The sequence below is a fragment of the Trematomus bernacchii genome, unplaced genomic scaffold (assembly GCF_902827165.1).
Source record: "Trematomus bernacchii unplaced genomic scaffold, fTreBer1.1, whole genome shotgun sequence".
In the NCBI taxonomy this organism is placed as follows: domain Eukaryota; kingdom Metazoa; phylum Chordata; class Actinopteri; order Perciformes; family Nototheniidae; genus Trematomus; species Trematomus bernacchii.
In genome coordinates this window covers 22,586-37,761 of record NW_022987956.1, presented here as the reverse complement: position 1 = coordinate 37,761, position 15,176 = coordinate 22,586, and the positions used below count along the sequence as shown (strand labels likewise).

Here is a 15,176-nt window from a genome sequence, read left to right as displayed (position 1 = left end):
GACGTTACACGAAAGAAGAAGAAGACTAAAATACAAAAACCTTGAGACGTGACCTTCTGTGTGAAACTAAACTTCATGTAAAATAATCTCTCTGTTCTGCATCTCTGCTTTTAAATAACATTCATTAAATATCAGCAGCGGTGAAAGTTCATTTACTCGAATAATGTACTTAATTAAGCAAATTTAATGTAATTGTACTTTACTTATTACGTATTTACTGCACTACATTAATCTAAATTACTTTCCAAATGCTGATTTTGACACTCAAAACATGTGAATAACTTGTCAAATATCTTGTTTTAAAGGTAAATGTAACTATGAAAGATTATATATAAAACCTCAAACAATAAATGGGTTGATTGAAAATAAATCTAGTCATTTTTTGTGTAAATTTGTTCATTATTTTGACAGTTTTTAGGGTTGTATGAAATAATCAGATGTGAAATGAATATCTACATTTAGTTAAGTGTTTTACTTAAAGGCACATTTTGGGTACTTGTACTTTACTTGAGTATTTTCTTTTTACTTTATATTTATATACACTTCATCTCAAAGGATAATCATGTAGTTTTTACCGCGCTACATTTATCTGACATCCTAAACTGTAGGAATTTAAATATGAACTCACAAAACATTTAAAGAACTGTAACATATGAAGCTTGGCTGTTGAATAAACCGTCAGAATCAGAATACCTTTATTAGTACTTTTTGACATTTGATATACTTTAACTGTTGGTACTTTTACTCGAGTAAATACATAGATTAAATACATTGAATAAATAACTGAGTTTTTCTTCTTTCTCGTAGTCATTTAGTAATTCTGGGGCGAGGCTGAGAATCTGCTAAATAATGTATTCATAATAAAGTCTTTGTGTTTCATTCTGATTGTCTTTATCGTCTCTATTTTGGATTTCAATCTACAAGTCGAGCAAAGGAAGACCCTCATCTTCGCCTCAGCGTCTGACACTGTTGCTTTGATTGCTTTCAAATGGTCTATTGTTTTTAGTATAAGGCTGTTGTTATTGTTGTTGTATTTTTACTTATTTTATGGTTTGTGAGCTGAGCTGTGTGATTTCCTGTATTTAATTTGTTTCTTTATTTCTCTGAACAGCGCTTTGGTCTGGAGGTTTTAAAGTGCACTACAAATAAAGTTGTATTGTATTGTATTTTGAAAAAAGTGAAACTGTGAACTTACACCTGTAGATTAAAGAAAGTTATTAAAGAGCATACATTTATTGAACACACCTCTTTTTATTGCATTTTAATACTTTAAATACATTTTATTAATATTTTTGATGGAAACATTTGCATATTTCTTCAATAACTGCTAGGTAGTGTGACATAATGACTCAAAATCAGTGCTGGGTCAAATAACTACACTTGCTGCATAGGACACACCTCTTTTTATTGTATTTTAATACTTTAAATACTTTTTATTAATATTTTTGTTGGAAACATTTGCATATTTCTTCAATAACTGCTAGGTAGTGTGACATAATGACTCAAAATCAGTGCTGGGTCAAAGAACTACACTTGCTGCATAGGACACACCTCTTTTTATTCCATTTTAATACTCTAAATATTTTTATATTAATATTTTTGATGGAAAAATTAGCTTATTTCTTCAATACCTTCCAGGTCATGTGACCTAATCACTCAAAAAGCAATGCTGGGTCAAAGAACTACACTGGCTGCTTAGGACACACCTCTTTTTATTCCATTTTAATACTCTAAATATTTTTATATTCATATTTTTGATGTGTAGTTATTTGAGCCAGCATTGATTTTGAGTGATTAGGTCACATGACCTGGAAGGTATTGAAGAAATAAGCAAATTTTTCCATCAAAAATATTAATATAAAATATTTAGAGTATTAAAATGGAATAAAAAGAGGTGTGTCCTATGCAGCCAGTGTCGTTCTTTGACCCAGCACTGATTTTGAGTGATTAGGTCAAATGACCTGGAAGGTATTGAAGCAATATGCTCATTTTCGCATACAAATATTAATATAAAAATATTTAGAGTATTAAAATGGAACAAAAAGAGGTGTGTCCCATGCAGCCAGTGTAGTTCTTTGGCCCAGCATTGGTTTTGAGTGATTAGGTCACATGACCTGGAAGGTATTGAAGAAATAAGCTAATTTTTCCATCAAAAATATTAATATAAAATATTTCGAGTATTAAAATGGAATAAAAAGATGTGTGTCCTAAGCAGCAAGTGTAGTTCTTTGACCCAGCATTGGTTTTTGAGTGATTAGGTCACATGACCTGGAAGTTATTGAAGAAATAAGCAAATGTTTCCATCAAAATATTAATATAAAATATTTAAAGTATTAAAATGCAATAAAAAGAGGTGTGTCCTAAGCAGCCAGTGTAGTTCTTTGAGCCAGCACTGATTTTGAGTGATTAGGTCAAATGACCTGGAAGGTATTGAAGCAATATGCTCATTTTCGCATACAAATATTAATATAAAAATATTTAGAGTATTAAAATGGAATAAAAGAGGTGTGTCCCATGCAGCCAGTGTAGTTCTTTGGCCCAGCATTGATTTTGAGTGATTAGGTCACATGACCTGGAAGGTATTGAAGAAATAAGCAAATTTGTCCATCAAAATATTATTATAAAATATTTAAAGTATTAAAATGCAATAAAAAGAGGTGTGTCCTATTTAGCCAGTGTAGTTATTTGAGCCAGCATTGATTTTGAGTGATTAGGTCACATGACCTGGAAGGTATTGAAGAAATAAGCTAATTTTTCCTACTCTGTACTTTCAGTTTTAGGTTGGATATTCGACGGACATTCGCGGACCAGCCAGCAGCGTCACTGCTGCTGGCTGTATTACGACGGGGAGATCTTCTGCGCGAAACGAGGCTTTCACTTAGGGACCTTCAACAAATTACTTTTCAATTACACAAGAAAAATGTTCTTTTTAATAAATCAACAGCTTCCCGATCGAGTGAATGTGAAGCAAATCAACTCTAGAGCATACATTTGTTGAACATACCTCTTGTTATTGCATTTTAATACTTTAAATACGTTTTATTAATATTTTGATGGAAACATTTGCATATTTCTTCAATAACTTCTAGATCATGTGACCTAATGACTCAAAATCAGTGCTGGATAAAATAACTAAACTTGCTGCATAGGACACACCTCTTTTTATTGAATTTTAATACTTTAAATATTTGTATATTAATATTTGTATGGGAAAATGAGCATATTGCTTCAATACCTTCCAGGTCATGTGACCTAATCACTCAAAATCAATGCTGGCTCAAAGAACTACACTGGCTGCATAGGACACACCTCTTTTTATTGCATTTTAATACTCATTATTTTTTTATATTAATATTTGTATGCGAAAATGAGCATATTGCTTCAATACCTTCCAGGTCATGTGACCTAATCACTCAAAATCAGTGCTGGGTCAAAGAACTACACTGACTGCATAGGACACACCTCTTTTTATTGAATTGTAATACTTTAAATATTTGTATATAAATATTTGTATGGGAAAATGAGCATATTGCTTCAATACCTTCCAGGTCATGTGACCTAATCACTCAAAATCAATGCTGGCTCAAAGAACTACACTGGCTGCATAGGACACACCTCTTTTTATTGCATTTTAATACTCTAAATATTTTTATATTAATATTTGTATGCGAAAATGAGCATATTGCTTCAATACCTTCCAGGTCATGTGACCTAATCACTCAAAATCAGTGCTGGGTCAAAGAACTACACTGGCTGCATAGGACACACCTCTTTTTATTGCATTTTAATACTCTAAATATTTTATATCAATATTTTTGATGGAAAAATTTGCTTATTTCTTCAATACCTTCCAGGTCATGTGACCTAATCACTCAAAATCAATGCTGGCTCAAATAACTACACATCAAAAATATTAATATAAAATATTTAGAGTATTGAAATGGAATAAAAAGAGGTGTGTCCTAAGCAGCAAGTGTAGTTCTTTGAGCCACTATATATATATATATCTCTCTATATGGCGCTGATCCAACCTAAAACGAACTTCACCACGGTGTAAAACCTCTGTGTACTTGTCCAGCACTGTTCTTTCACATACCTGTTACCCTAGATTCCACCGGGTCCGGCTGCGCCGCGGTTTTGGTCCGGCCTCCTCCGGCATCATACCCTACCGGGCGCATTTCAGAAGCATTTCAGAAGCATTTCAGAAGCGGAGCGTCTGGCTCGCAGTTTTTGTTGATTTGGGCATATTTCCTGGACAGGCTACTTTGTACAGACAAAGTTAATAATAACTGTAATATTCCAGTTATAAACGACATAAATCAAAGATGTGTTGCTGTATTTTAGTGGTAAAAAAATGCATTCATCATCATAATTATTCTATATATATAATTTACACAGTGCCTGTAAACCGGAGGAGAACGCTGGCATTTCTCCTCCTACTTGAAAGACTACAGAGGGATAGGGTCTGCAAAATTAGTTTGTGTGTGTGTGTATATATATATTATATATATATGCTATATATGCTCTGAACGTTCCACTTCCTGCCTGCCCGACATTACGTTACGGCTGCGACCCGTCAAAAATAGGATTCATCCAGGAGCCCTGCGCCGAGACGCTTCTGGGACGCTTCTGGGACCCTTATGGGACGCTTCTGAGCCGTAACGCGCCGCGTGTGGTGGAATAGCACCCATTGTCATGACTAGTATGAGGTGTGATTTGTGCCAAAGAACAGATAACTAAGCAAACTGAGCGGAGAACTGACGTGTCAACGTGCGCCAACGCCTCCATCAATTTTGAATGGGTTGACGTAGAATACAGGCGACGTCACGACGATGTCAGACGTCACGGCGACGTACCATAGGTGCGCTCAAAGTACGCGCTCACGTAGCGGTGGCGTAGCTTAGAAAGCACTATCTTAGATATGCGTGTTGATAACGTACGTGTGGATATGCGCGTGAATAACGTACGTGTGGATAAGCGCATGAATAACGTACGTCTCGCCTCCGTTAGCATTGTATAGCATTATCCTATATTATATTTTTCGAATGATTCCGCTCCTACAGTAGTTTGGAGAGTGTTACAGGTACACCTTCTCATCGGCACAGTATTGGTATCAGAAGAGAGGGGAATAATAATTAATAATCATTAGTATGAGAATATTTGCTGGTGTTGTACTCGAGACCGGTCTCCAGACCACTTTTTAACGGTATTGGTCTCGGAATCGACTGCATTTGGTTTCGTATTGTCTCTGTATCAGACCTATAGGACTCGAGTTTTATGTCAAGACCGGTTAAGACCACGGAATCCGGTTCCGATTTGGAACAAATAACAATTGTCCGGTACAGGGATTAATAAGAGTTGTGTCTAGCAGCTCTCTCTCTCTCTCTCTCTCTCTCTCTCTCTCTCTCTCTCTCTCTCTCTCTCTCTCTCTCTCTCTCTCTCTCTTCCCTCTTTTTTCTCGTGCCTGGTCGTTCTGTGTTTTGTTACTCCCCTTCGTACCCCTAGATTTGGAGGGAACGTAACAAATGGGGGCTCGTCCGATCTTTGAGACAAAGAGTGAGTATCTGTTTGAGGTTTAGCGTTGATATTGTGTTTGGTAGCATTGGCTGTGAAGTATCTTGCTGTTTAAAAGCTTCCTCAGTTTAGATAGGGGAGTGTCTAGCTGGGCTCAGTCTTTCCTTCAGGCACTCATTTTTTATTTTGCCTTTTTTATTTTCGGGGTAATCCTGGGTGGGGATTTATTCCCTGTTGGGGGCAGGCGTTTCAGGGTTTCGGCCGCTGATGTTTGCCTTTAAAGTCGCCTCGAGCCCGGCACGCTCCAGAAGATAGTTAGGTAAGTTTGGTAGGCAGGATCTGGGGAAGTTTGTTAAAAAAAAAAAAAAAAAAAACAATTGTAAGTCGCCGTTGATAAGGATGGCTTTTGTTTTGGAGCAGTTTGTGGCCAGTCCTACTGTGGGTCAGCTAGACTGGTGTAGGAAGGTTGATTTGCGGTTAGTTGCTGACCATTATCACGTTTCTGTCTCCTCTGCTCTTGGTAAAAGTGAACTCAAGGCTACTTTGATAACTGGACTAGTTGAACAGGGGGTTTTGAGTCTGCCTATTTTAGTGGAATCTCCTGGAACGGTGGCCGGGGCTGTAGCAGCAGTATCTCATGGTGGAGGCCGCGTTGGGGTTACTCCAGGTGTTCAGAGTGCTCCGGAACAGGCAAAACTTTTCAACATGCCTCAGTTTGACTCGTTTTCGGCAGGGTCCTCACCTACGGGGTCTAAATTAGATGCCAGGGTAAAAGTGCGTATGGCTCGTCTCCAGTGGGAGAAGGAGGAGCGTGATAGGGATTTTCAGCTCAGGAGGGAGCTGGAGATCAGGAAGTTGGAGGCAGACACTGATGTCCGGAGGGAGCTGGAGATCAGGAAGTTGGAGGCAGACACTGCTGTCCGGATGCGTCAGTTAGAGCTTCAGGCAGCTGGGGGGGGTGATTCTGCCGTTACATCTTCTGGTCCTGCTGCCTCCTTCGACGTGAGTAGGCATATTTCTTTGGTCTCTGTGTTTCGTGAATCAGAGGTGGAGATCTATTTTGGTGCATTTGAGCGCATTGCTGCTGCTCTGCGCTGGCCAGAAGACGCGTGGGCTATTCTTTTACAGTGTAAGCTAGTCGGCAAGGCTCAAGAGGCTTGCTCTTCTCTTTCTGTCGAGGATAGTTTAGTTTATGAGAATGTTAAAAGTGCAATTCTCAGGGCATATGAGCTTGTGCCTGAGGCCTACAGGCAGCGTTTTCGCGGCCTGAAGAAAACTTCTGGCCAAACTTACGTGGACTTCGCGAGGGAGAAGAAAGTCCTCTTTGACAGGTGGTGTAGAGCTTGTAAATTACTTCAGTGCAGTGGCGGCTGGTGGAAAATATTTTAGGTGGGGCTGTGGAAATGGTGATCAAACAATACTAGAGGGGTCCGGGGGGATGCTCCCCCGGTAATTTTTTTTGAGAAAAGACCCCTTAAATCATGACTTCTGGTGATGTTAGAGGGGGGGGAGAAGGACAATTTGAGGCTTAAAAATATGAGAAGACTGATCAATACCTCCATAACTTCAGTGTGGTTAGCTATGAATCTTCCAAAACTTCCAAACACCTTGTCCTGGACATAGTTTCTACAGCATAAACTGTGCAACAGTACAGTAGGCCCACACAAACTGCAGAACACCGGGGCTTTGGGAACACTGATTTAATTCCCATTTAACCTGTTAAGGGGCTTTTTTCCCCCGTTTTTTTTCTCACGAAACTGTGTCTCAGGGCTTCTTAAAATGTAATAAACTATTCATGTGTCCTACTCAGAGGAAACGCATCTAACTGATGATATGAACCATGTTTACCGAAACAAAACACAAGTCTCACAAGAAGCGTCTAAATGAGCCCTGAGCGAAAAAATGCTAACGCACTCTAGGTATAAATCAATCGATATACTTATCGGATATGCACAAACAAGTTTACAAGCTGAGATTCCACATATTCTAGAAATATAAGTATCATCACTGAGCGATCAGAACTCGCGACAGGGGAAGCAAATACAGACATCACACGATGTAGCTTTAGGTAGCAAAACATGGAGATATGCTCACCTTTTGCAGAATAACAATTCTGATCAAAAACGAGAAAAACGCAGCAGAAGGTTAATCCATAAATTAATCCAATGTGTCTGTCACTTTGAAAAATGATTGATGATCCATAATTCCATTTTTATGTCAAAAACGGAGTTTTCATTAGCTGCTAAATGGTAGCTTCCAGAGTGTATGACAGCTTCCTGTTTTGTCTCCTTGGATACGAGTCCAAACAACTCACAGACTGCACCGGGCGCTCACGTAGGAGCCCTGTGACCATCATATTTGACGACGCTGATTGGCTGAAATTATGTTTTCGCGGCATAGTTTACATGTTACAGATAGCAACAGTCAGCTGCTAGTGGCTGCTGCTGCACTGGTTGAGGGCTCCTCTCTTAGCGCCCAGACGAGAGAAGGTACACGGGCAAGGCCAGGCAGGAAACATGTGACTTATCAGTAACTTTAGACATCGTAACACAATTTTAAACGAGATTTTATTGTAGATTATACATTTTACTGATACCAATTATATAATATTTACCTTGTTCATTAAAAATAAAAATAAAAATATATATGTTTTTTAAAATATATTTTTTATTTTTATTTTTATTTTTATTTTTTTTTTTTAATATGGGAAGAGGTGGGGCGGCGCCCCTAGCGCCCCTATGGACCGGCCGCCACTGCTTCAGTGTATGAGCTGATTATGTTAGAGGAGTTTAAAAACACAAGAGCGTTTTTTTTCAGCGTGATCCTCCTCAGCGAGACACTTATCGTAGAGCTCCTGACAATTACGTTCCCTGTGCCAGTGTTCCAGTGTTGGATCCCAGGCTAAACAGAGCTTGTTTTTTTTGTCATGACCCAGGTCATGTGATAGCAGCCTGTGCTGCTTTGAAGCGAGAGCGGGCAGCAGGTGGCAAGCAACCAAAAGGGGTGGGCTTGATTAAAACAGTGTGTACTAGTGGTCAGACCACTGTTAAAACGGGGCCTGATGAGTGTTTTAAGCCGTTCATCTCCACTGCTTTTGTCTCTCTATCAGGGACAACCTGATCTCACCAGAATGCGTGACTCCACCACGACTCCTTAACACTGCATTGCGTGGTGGAGTCACGAACTTTGTTACATTTACGTGTCTGCACCACGCAAACAACGCCAATGTAAAGTGAATGAGGCTCCTTTGTCGTGGTGCACACACGCATTTCTACAACGTCCAGCAGTGAGCTTTTATTCTATAAAACGTTTTAAAATCTACTTTATAGCTTGTAGTAACTCACAGGAGGCTTCTTTTATTTTGTTTGTATTCATAATAATTTTTATTTTTCGTCAGAATGTATTATGGTGCATTATTCACCAATGTTTGTTCTCAAAAAACAATGTATTGTAAGTAATACAACTGTGATTTTTATTAAATTAGTTCGTTTTTAAGGAAGGCCAGAGCTTCAGCTGTGTCAAAGAGATTGTTCCCTTTAGTTAACGTTATTTAAAAGATAATTATATTCCTATTTGATTAAGTACCCTTTATTGTATTACGGACCCAAAGAGCTGAGCGTCCATTCCCATTGGATAACAGAGCATTTTACACCCGGAAGTAAGTATTCTCCTTACTGTCCATTGATTTTATTTACAGTGATATCTGCACTACTCATCAACTCAAAAACACCAGATTATCCTTGTTAATTACACAACATTGATTGGTTTAAATTGTGTACAATGCTTTTGTATTTTCCCCTTTCGATTCGGAGAAACAAATATGTTTTCGGAGTGTGTGGATGGTAGAAGACACTACACTACCCAGAATCCTCAGCTATTGTTCCGCTTTGCCTCAAGCTCTGTGATTGGTTGACCTCCAACTGCATTCCAATGAAAAAAACGTTTCGTCAAAGATCAAATCATACTTTATTCAGCAGTGCTTGCTTTACTCTTTGAAAGTCATCACATGAATGCATTGTAATGAATGGTTTGGCTGCATTAAACATTACACATCTGTCGTAGTTCTTTATTTATCTACAGAGATCGGGGTTGCATTCGAATAGTCCATTTAGCTTAGGAACCTTCCTAACGGAGTGAAATGACCCGGAAGTCCCTCAGTGGCAGCCATGATAAGTGCCGTTCGAATTCTCTAAATTAAAAGGAAAGGAGGTTTCAAACTTCCTTTATAACCTCCTTTAGCCTAGGAACCACTGGACCTCCCTAACCGAAAGGAGAGGAGAAAATGCTGCCCCACAATGCCTTGCGGCCGCAGCATTTGCCGTCACACAACAGTCGGCCGTTCACGGAAACAACCGATTATGAACGAGAAATGATATCGGTATAAAGTTACGGTGCTTATTAAGCAATTTAAAACGTATGTGGTAAGTTGCCAAAGTGCTTTGTTTTGAACGTTCATCAGTATTATAATCAAAAAGAGAAATATGAACGTTAGTTTTTACTGAAATTATCAAATAAAGTCAACATTTCACAGTCTTTACTGAGCTGTGTGGGGTTTGTTCAACTTTTAAAAGATGTTTGAATGGTGATATACACAGTGATAGATGTTAAGGACTAACGTTTATAATAAATACATTTGTATTGATTTTAAGATCTTTTCATACAATCATACGTATTGGGATCATTTGTATTAATGTGGACCGGAGGGAGAGGGTGACGAGCATAAGTTTCACTTTCCTTTTTTATTTCAATTCCAACTTTGGTCATGAAGAATATGTTTCTCTGTTGTCCCCGTTCATAAAGCATAAAACAACAGCATCAGAGCACGGTGCAGAGTCTCTAGATGAGTTTACAGTAGTCCCTCGTTCTTATTAAACATCCATGTTGTAGTCCGCTGTATAGAAAACTGTAGTTTCCATAGTTTCCCCACAGCAGCAGGCGCACATTTATGACCTCCGCTGGCGCATCATAAACACGTCGGATAGTGAAAGTGCAGTCGGATTCTCTAAAGTGCCGCAGTCTCTTCTCCTAAATCCTTTTGAATTCTCCTATCCACTATCCCTTAACCCCATGACGTTTCACTCCGAGGTCAAGGAATAGACGATTGGGTTAGAATTTAGGAGCTGTTTTTTTGGAGTATTCGAACGCAACCCGGGCCTCAGAATGGACCGGAAACTATTCTTTTACCGTTCTATTTTAATTTCACAATAAAGTTAGTAGTAATAATTTGTTTTGATATTATTGTTTTTTATTAACTACTAGACCGCTGGGTCATGTTAAGACCATCTTTTCTGTGTTGCTGTGGGTTTTTTACATCGCTTTTGTGTTACAAATATCAAAACAATAACAGAATATATCCGTCGTAAACTAAACCAGAAACAGCAGTATATTTTATTTTGTTAACACTGTAAACTTGACAGCTTTTTAACCCGCACCTCCTACTGGTTAAAGCACGTTATTACACGTTTAGAGTGATGCAATGCAGGTAGATTGGGTTGCTTTTTATTGACTGTTTTAAAATGCCTTTTTCTTAATGTCTTTCATTTTTGTAAAGCACTTTTGAATGTGTTATATTTGATGAAAACATTTAAATATTAAGAGTACATACTCTTAATATAGTGGGAAAGTGGAAGGTCAATGATATAAATAATATAGAATAGAAAATATCAAGAAGATACTGTAAGTGATCTTTACAATAAAACAGTTTAGTGCCTGATAGGAGGATGTGCAAAACAGACAAACTAATAAGGCTTTATTTAAACATTAAAGAATACTTTAGGTTAAGGTCTTCTTTTAAATAAGAAAAAAGCTTTGGGGGTATCTACAGATATTAAGCCTGACAAAGTACTTAACGTCTAATATATTGCATGGTTTGTTTTGGAACTTGACAATCAACTTTCCTTCAATGTTAACTATGTTGAAGCACTTATTTTAACTGATATTATACATATTAATTATACTCTTATAAGATGTATGTAGATAGTACAAGAAATGTGCAGAATATGTTTAATGGTGGAGGTACACAGATATCGATAGATGTCTTGTGATGCACTGTTGATGAACCTGTGACCCAAGTGTTTCATTCATTGCATAACTACACCGTAGTTGTGTATATGATATGTCAATAAACCTTAGAAAATCTTGAAATCTTGAAAGGGATGTGCAAAATAGCCATTATATACAGTTTTTAATTAACTATTAGTAGAGAATAACGAGTAATGAATATGCTTTAGGGATCTGCAGATAAATATTTAGTCTTCTCAAGCACCCACTACCAAATATCTCGCCTGATTGTTGGCTGAATTCACTGAATTTTACTCAGGTGTAACTAAAGTCTGATTTAAGGGTTGTTTATATTTCACATCATTAATCCAAATCTGTAAAGTAACTAAAATAAATGTAGTGGAGTAAAAATACCAGGTTAACCTTAAAGAAAGCCCTCAGGATTATAAAAGACCCCCATCACCCCACAAACTGTTCTGTCTGCTGCCATCTGGCAGGCGGTACCGCAGCATCCGGACTAAAACCACCAGACTCAGGGACAGTTTCATCCCACAGGCCATAAGACTATTAAACACCTGCACTTAGAAACAACATCCATAACATTCATCTGGCTGCTACTTAGAAATGATTTATCTAATATATCATAATCCAATCACTTGTATATAGACTCGTATTGCACTATTTCACTTTTTACTATTTTACTATTTTTCTTTTTGTATTTACTTGCACTATTTGTTCTGTGTAGCCTATCTGTTTTATTGTGTTGCACTGTTGGAGGAGCCTGTGACCTAAGGGGGGGGGGGTAGGACACGTTCTAAGCACATGGTGTAGTCCCATAGCTGAGGATTCTGGGTAGTGTAGTGCCTTCTGCCATCCACACACTACGAACAAATATTTGTTTCTCCGAATCGAAAGGGGAAAATACAAAAGCATTGTACACAATTTAAACCAATCAATGTTGTGTAATTAACAAGGATAATCTGGTGTTTTTGAGTTGATGAGTAGTGCAGATATCACTGTAAATAAAATCAATGGACAGTAAGGAGAATACTTACTTCCGGGTGTAAAATGCTCTGTTATCCAATGGGAATGGACGCTCAGCTCTTTGGGTCCGTAATACAATAAAGGGTACTTAATCAAATAGGAATATAATTATCTTTTAAATAACGTTAACTAAAGGGAACAATCTCTTTGACACAGCTGAAGCTCTGGCCTTCCTTAAAAACGAACTAATTTAATAAAAATCACAGTTGTATTACACACAATGCATTGTTTTTTGAGAACAAACATTGGTGAATAATGCACCATAATACATTCTGACGAAAAATAAAAATTATTATGAATACAAATAAAATAAAAGAAGCCTCCTGTGAGTTACTACAAGCTATAAAGTAGATTTTAAAAACGTTTTATAGAATAAAAGCTCACTGCGGGACGTTGTAGAAATGTGTGTGTTCACCACGACAAAGGAGCCTCATTCACTTTACATTGGGGTTGTTTGCGTGGTGCAGACACGTAAATGTAGCAAAGTTCGTGACTCCACCACGCAATGCAGTGTTAAGGAGTCGTGGTGGAGTCACGCATTCTGGTGAGACCAGGTTGATCAGGGAAGGTGGATGACCAGCGGCAGGTTACGGTGTTACGAGACAGTGGTGGTTCACAGTCGTTCATTCTTGCCAGTGCTCTGCCCTTAAGTACTGAGTCCGCCTGTGATGCAAGTGCCGTGGTAAGAGGTATCGAAATGGGTTTTGTGCCTGCACCTCTCCACAATGTCCATATCCAGTCCAAACTGGCTACTGGTTTCTTCACAGTTGCCGTACTCCCCAGGTTTCCAATCGACGGTGTGGATTTCATAATGGGAAACGATATAGCCGGAGGTAAAGTGTATCCTACTCCAGAGGTTGTTGACATTCCAGTTCCTGGTGCTGTAGATGATAACCTATCGCTGACTCATCCGGAGGTATATGCAGTTAGTGTTTTGACCAGAGCTCAGGCCCGTAAGCAGGCTCAGGATGTGGATTTGTCTGATTCTTGCCTTGTTTCTGCCCTATCTAATGACAGGTTGACCTCTGTTGATGGATTAGTGGAGGGTCCTCCAACAGTGTGTGATGGTGAAATGGAACCTATCGCTATTGCTCCAGAGGTGGCTATGCCTTTGACCCGTGAGGCGCTCATCACGGCATAGAGAGATGATCCTACCTTGATCAAGTGTTTCAACGCTGCTGAGAACCCTAACGAATGCAATAAGAAACAGTTGTTTTTTGTGGATGATGGGGTGCTGATGCGCCGGTGGGCTGACCAATCAAGTGATGCAGAAGTTCGTTCAGGTGTTGATTGGAACAGCGTTTATCAGTTAGTGATAGCCTTTCGACCATATCATTGCTGACTGTGTTGGTCCGTTGCCGAAGACCAAGGCAGGTAATCAGTTTTTGCTGACTGTGATGTGTGTATCGACCCGTTTCCCTGAGGCTATCCCTTTGCGTAAAATCACTGCACCCGCCATCATTAAAGCACTGACCAAGTTTTTTACCACCGTTGGGTTGCCGAAGGTTGTGCAGACTGATCAGGGAACTAACTTCCTTTCCAAGATTTTTAGACAAACCTTGCAGTCATTGGGTGTTTCCCATTCAGTGTCTAGTGCCTACCATCCAGAATCACAAGGGGCACTTGAGCGTTGGCATCAGACATTGAAGTCGATGCTTGGTAAATACTGCCATGACACAGGCAGGGACTGGGATGAGGGTGTTCCCTTCGTGTTATTTGCTATTCGTGATGCAAAGCAGGAGTCTATTGGGTTTAGCCCAGCTGAACTAGTGTTTGGGCACAATGTGCGTGGCCCATTAAAGATGCTGAAAGATAAATTGATGTCTGAGTCCCTACCGAAAACTGATGTGAAGAAGTTTGTGTCCCAGTGTCGTGAGCGTTTACAACAGGCGACTAAGCTAGCAAGGGAAGCTCTTGCATCCTCGCAGGAAAACATGAAGAACAGGTACGATAGGAGAGCAGTTAAGCGGCAGTTTCAGCCTGGTGAGCAGGTGCTGGTGTTGCTGCCTACACCCGGATCTGCTCTCAACGCGCGTTTCTCAGGTCCGTATGTGGTTGTAAGGCAAGTGTCTGACACCAACTATATCATTGACACACCTGAGCGTAGGAGAAAAACAAGGTTGTGCCATGTTAACATGCTTAAGTCCTATCATGCTCGGGAAGCCTCCCAGGGGAAGCAGCAACGCACAGTGGTGACTGCTGTTCCCAGCGTGGCCACTTCCCTAGCCTGTGCATTGTCGATGGTTGAGGATGATTTGATAGTGCCCTCTGGTGGTCAGCAGTGTGGTAGGTTATCGAACTCTGAGTTTATGTTGAGCTTAGAGTCTAACCTGGCGTATCGTTGTCACATAGAGAAAAGGGAGAAAATGAAAAAGGAAGTGGATTATCTGCTTGAAAATGGCTTAGCCAAGCCTAGCCGCAGCCGCTGGAGCAGTCCATGTTTGCTTGCTCCTAAATCTGACGGAACACCGCGTTTCTGCACCGATTTTCGCAAGCGACTTGCAGGAGCCTCGCTAACAGTGAATCTGGCAAAGTGTGAGTTTGGCCGATGTACTGTCCCGTGGGTGAGATTTCAAGATTCATGTCCAATAGTCTGAGTGTTTTTGGTAACTGTGGCC

General features: G+C 39.4%; 1 long non-coding RNA gene across 1 annotated transcript; it reads left to right on the top strand.

The window, feature by feature from the left end:
• Nucleotides 1-69: 69 nt before the first annotated feature.
• On the top strand, nucleotides 70-883 carry LOC117470989. Its single transcript, XR_004554750.1, has 2 exons — nucleotides 70-284; nucleotides 609-883. It is a non-coding gene; the product is annotated as an uncharacterized LOC117470989 (long non-coding RNA).
• Nucleotides 884-15,176: the final 14,293 nt, after the last annotated feature.